We start from the raw sequence: 4,758 nt of genomic DNA on the forward strand, positions 1-4,758 counted from the left end.
CGTGTCGAAGAAACCGCTCTGGAACGTCTGAGTGACCAGCGGCCCCCATGTTGCTTGTTGACGGCCGGTAGTTGCAGTGATCGGCGACAGGTAGCCACCTAGTTGCAAGACATCACACCAGATGGTGCCACAGTCATAGCTATATGGGAGAAAGACAGAGAACAACAAAATACAAGCACAAAACTCTGCTAAACACGTCTAAACATGCGAGGGCGCGAGAAAAAGCCTAACTGCTAGTGCTAAAAGTGCGACAACACTGAGAAGAGGCTTAAGGGGACCGATTAGGCCTAACCGCACAACAGCTAACGCGAGATTACAACCACAAAATTTTAGGCGCACACCGCTAAACATGCGGCAACACGGAGAAAAGGCTTAGGACGCTACGAAACTCCACGAAGCTACTGCTAAACCTGTTCAGTCATGCGGGGAAAAGGCCTAGCCACTACGGCAAACGCTCAACACGTGAGAAAAAGGCTTCACACGAGCACATTGGGAACAACCGCTACGGCAAATCACTCACCTTTCCCCCCGCGGGAGCGTCCGCTCCCGACGACAGCCAAGCCTCAACTGACGTGCGACGGCGGAGCGACCGACCTCACGTCATCACTTTATGGGCGCTGCGCTTGCGCGCCCTCCTAGCACCCTGTGCGCCGCCGCGGCATCCGCCGGAGGCTCCCATTGACGCAATGGTCCAGGGAAAATGGCGGGCGCCCAAACCACCTGATCTGCAGGAGCCACTGACAGCGTCCCAGATCAGCAGCACAGGAAGAAAGCTCGGGTCAAGTGCGCATGCGCAGACCTACCTCCTTTCCCAACCTCCTTCCCCTTCTCTCCTCGGGTGTTTCGTCTCTCCTCTCGTCCCCCTTCCCCAGCTTCGTCCGTTTTTCTTCCACGCTTGAGTATAGATGCAACGATCATGTTGTCCAAAAGCAGACAATGAAAACACGAGATGGTGTATGATAAAGCAAGTTCATTTGTCCTCGCGAACTGCTTGGAAACAGTTACAGCACATTAGTTTTCACGTCTTGTAACAGGTTTCACGTCTTGTAAACGGTTTCATTGGAGCCTTTAGGTGCCTCAACATCGAAGAGAAGTTCAAAAGCCAGTTCGCACACCCAGAATGTATACAGTTTTCGAAAACATCTGGGCCAGGTGTGTCGTTGTTGCCGATGGCTGTGGCAGCACTAAAACATAAAACAAAGACAATTTATTGATGGTCCGTAACTCTGAACGAAAATCACTGTGATGAATAGGGAATCAACGTTGATTTCGTCCTTGAATACCAAAGCACACATGTCACAGATGTTTGTGGATCACAGTGAGTGAACAGCTGCGACGTGCATGAGGGGCAACTAGCATAACCACACATAATTTGATTAGTGGCCTATCCGAAACGCACAAATTACGACAACGCACTGTACTATGAAACGCCGCTAACGTACCGAGTGACTCGTAAATGTTGTACTTAATACACTTAACATGATAAACCTGCATTACTTCCTTCGACAACAAAAAGTGGATAAACTTGTCTTACCGTTCACCTGCGGGACATCGGAAGGGGTGCAGACTTCCGCTCGAACAATTTCTGCGTCCTTCGGAGGTGCAGGAAATCCCTGTCATGTTCGTCTTCCCGCTGTTGTGATGATCAGCTGGATATGCCGTTCCGTTTTCACATTAGTAGTTCGCCACAATCTCAATCTAAAGCATTGAAAACCCTCTAGACTACACGCTGGCGTCTGCGAGCACAACGGTCGTAGTCCGAAAGAACACGCGTGGTCGGACAGACATGATGTCTCCTCCGTCGTTTTTCTTTCGTCTCCGTTCCACCATCCGCCGGAAGCTGCCGTTTACGCAATGGTCCAGGGAAAATGGCGGGCGCCCAAACCACGTGATCCCCAGGAGCCACTCACAGCGTCTCCGCTGGCCAGCGCGGGAAAAAAGCTGGGGCCCAGTGCGCATGCGCAGACCGACCTCCTTACCCAACCTCCTTCCCCTACTCTCCTCGGGTTTTTCGTCTCTTCTCTCGTCCCCCTTACCCCCCCCCCCCCCCCCCGCCTCGTCCGATTGTCTTCGGCGCTTGCTGTCTTGCTGTAGAGCAACGATCATGCTGTCCCAAAGCAGACAACCAAAAAGCGATGGTGTATGACAAATCAACTTTATTTGTCCTCGGAAACTGCCTCGAAAAAGCTACAGTACATATCTTTTTACGTCTTGTAACAGGCTTCACTGGAGCTTTAGGTGCTTCGACATCGAAGGGCAGTTCAAAAGCCAATGCTGGGCTATGTGCGTCGTTGTTGCCGATGGCTGCGGGAGAACCAAAACAAAACAAAAAATATATTGATGATCCGTAACTCTGCACGAAAACCACTGCTATGATAGGCAATCGATCTTGATTTCGTATTTGAACACCAAGGCATTTGTCACGAATGTTCGTAGATCACAGTGAATGAACGGCTGCGACGCGCATGAGGGGCAACTAGCATAACCACACATTAACGCATTTGATTAACGGCATATCAGAAACGTACAAGTTACGGCAATGCACTGCACAATGAAACGCCGCTAACGTGCCGAGTGACTCGTAAATGTTGTACGTAATACACTTAACGTGATAAACCTGCATTACTTCCTTCAGTCACAAAAAAGTAATGAAACTTGTCTTACCGTTCACCTGCAGTACGTCGGAAAGAGTGCAGACTTCCTCTCTGACGATTTCTGCGTCCTTTGGAGGTGCAGGGATTCCATCACATGCTCGTCTTCCCGCTGTTGTGATGATGACGTGGACGTGCCATTCCGTTCTCACATTAGCAGTTCGCCACAATCTAAATCTAAAGCATTCAAAACCCTCAAACTACCCCTAGCGTCTGCGTGCACAACGGCTGCAGTCCGAGAGAACACGCGTGGCCGAACAGACGTGATTCTCCTCCGTTCGATCGCTTCCGTTGAGCGGTTCGCGCGTTCGGATGCTCGCTCCTCAGTCAAATGACTCTCGCCCAATCGGCGCAAAGGAAACTGACGCCAGTTTTTTAGACCAATGAGCATCCAAATATTTATACATATATTGCGCAGCCAATCAGAGATCGTTAGCGTACGCGCGCCGGTGGCGACATTATTTTGGAGGCGGTGCGTTTCGCTTTAGACCCGGCGGCTGGTTCCACCGACCGTCCAGATCTTCGCGCCTCAATCAAATGACTCTCGCCCAATCAGAGCGAAGGAAGACTGAGGACAGTTCTCGGAGATCTGCTGTTAAAGTGATAAAGCAGTGCGCCCGAACCGCGTTCCCACCCGAGCCGCACGCGGGCCCGTTCTCGCGGTTTGGACACGCTGACGCAACGACACACACGATCCGCTACCGATTTCGCGCGTGAGCGCAATGTTCCCACTTTAACAGCAGCAGAGCTGACATTTTAATTTGAGATGATTCGCACAAAGTAATGAACTCTTGAAAATCACAAAAATAATAATAAAAAATACCCTGTCGTGATTGTTGTTGTTATCATTCCCTACGTAGTGTTGTAGTGTTAAGACGACGACAGTGAGACTTAGTTGGCGTCTCTTCTAAAAATAGGACGTGCAGCAGATGATTATTTTTGTGATAAATCTTTCATTGCAGTGCCAGCAGAATGTATTAATAAAGGCTTCGAAGTGTGTGAGGTGAGCCCAAGGCGTGTTGACCGGTGCGCACTGCTCTGCCGGGTGTTGAAGCTTGCAGTCAGTGATGTTGGAATGACTGTTTTATTTTATTTCATTCTATTTGAGGCATTAGCGACTAACCTATTTAGTGAAGGGCCGTGTGCTTGTGAATACTTGTAAACTGGTTTGGTTTAAAATGATGAGAGGTACAGTGTGCAGCCAATGATGTTCTCATTTACCCGTTCCACTCAATAGTATTCTTACAAAACTATATGGGTGTAAGCTAATGATAGAAAAACGACATGAATTCCCTTCTATATTATAATTGCTGCGAAAAAGCACGTCACCGTTTTTCTTGGGTGTATAGACAACATGCATTACTGAGCCGCTTTCTTTTTTTGGTTCGCGACGTTCGACTGGCGATATCCTATTACATCCGTAGCGAAGCCCTACTGTTTCATCGACGCACCCGTGTATTGTACATTTAGCTCGTGTTTTCACGTGTGGACAGTTATTGACTGAGAGATATAATACGAATTTTTGTGGTCGTGACGACACTTTTTGGTTTTCGCTCGTGGTGTGTGCATGTGGAAAATGCCAGTGAGTAATGTGTTTGTGAAGCTGGGATCCCACTTGACAAGTAAGTTCTTTGTGTTTGCGTTTTCGTGTGACACGAATGATAAACCTATGTACTACTGCGTGAAATATTGGGTTAAAAAAATAAGGGTTACCACGTTTGTATTGCAATTTGTAGGATGGGACGAACATTTTCAACAGAACTGTCACGCGAACCTGGTGAAGTCATTTACCCTGCGCAGTACCCTGTGCAGGGTATTTTGTGAGAGCCCGAAGCGGGTCCTGTTGCGCTGTATTTGATAGGCCTTCCTTTGGTAGTGTGCTTCGCTCTTATCCGTGTTTAGTTTACGCGAAATGGAAAAATGAACTTGTATGCTCTATGATTTTCTGAATGCAGGCTTAGGCCTTTCCCCCAATAAGCAGTGTTTCGTATGCGATGCCACATGCCTCGACTTGTTTAGCAGTGTCTTGTTGCAATTTTTACCAGCCGCAAGTATCTTGTTGTTTCGTAGCGATGAACGGTGACGCTGCGATTATTCCCCGGCGCTC

General features: G+C 48.7%; 1 long non-coding RNA gene across 1 annotated transcript; it reads right to left on the reverse strand.

Moving 5' to 3' along the window:
* Positions 1-2,139: 2,139 nt before the first annotated feature.
* Positions 2,140-2,759, reverse strand: LOC135368049 (uncharacterized). The gene is made up of 2 exons (XR_010414646.1): positions 2,665-2,759; positions 2,140-2,304 (listed from the first exon to the last, which is right to left on the reverse strand). It is a non-coding gene; the product is annotated as an uncharacterized LOC135368049 (long non-coding RNA).
* Between the last annotated feature and the right edge of the window lie 1,999 nt (positions 2,760-4,758).

The sequence above is a fragment of the Ornithodoros turicata genome, chromosome 1 (assembly GCF_037126465.1).
Source record: "Ornithodoros turicata isolate Travis chromosome 1, ASM3712646v1, whole genome shotgun sequence".
In the NCBI taxonomy this organism is placed as follows: domain Eukaryota; kingdom Metazoa; phylum Arthropoda; class Arachnida; order Ixodida; family Argasidae; genus Ornithodoros; species Ornithodoros turicata.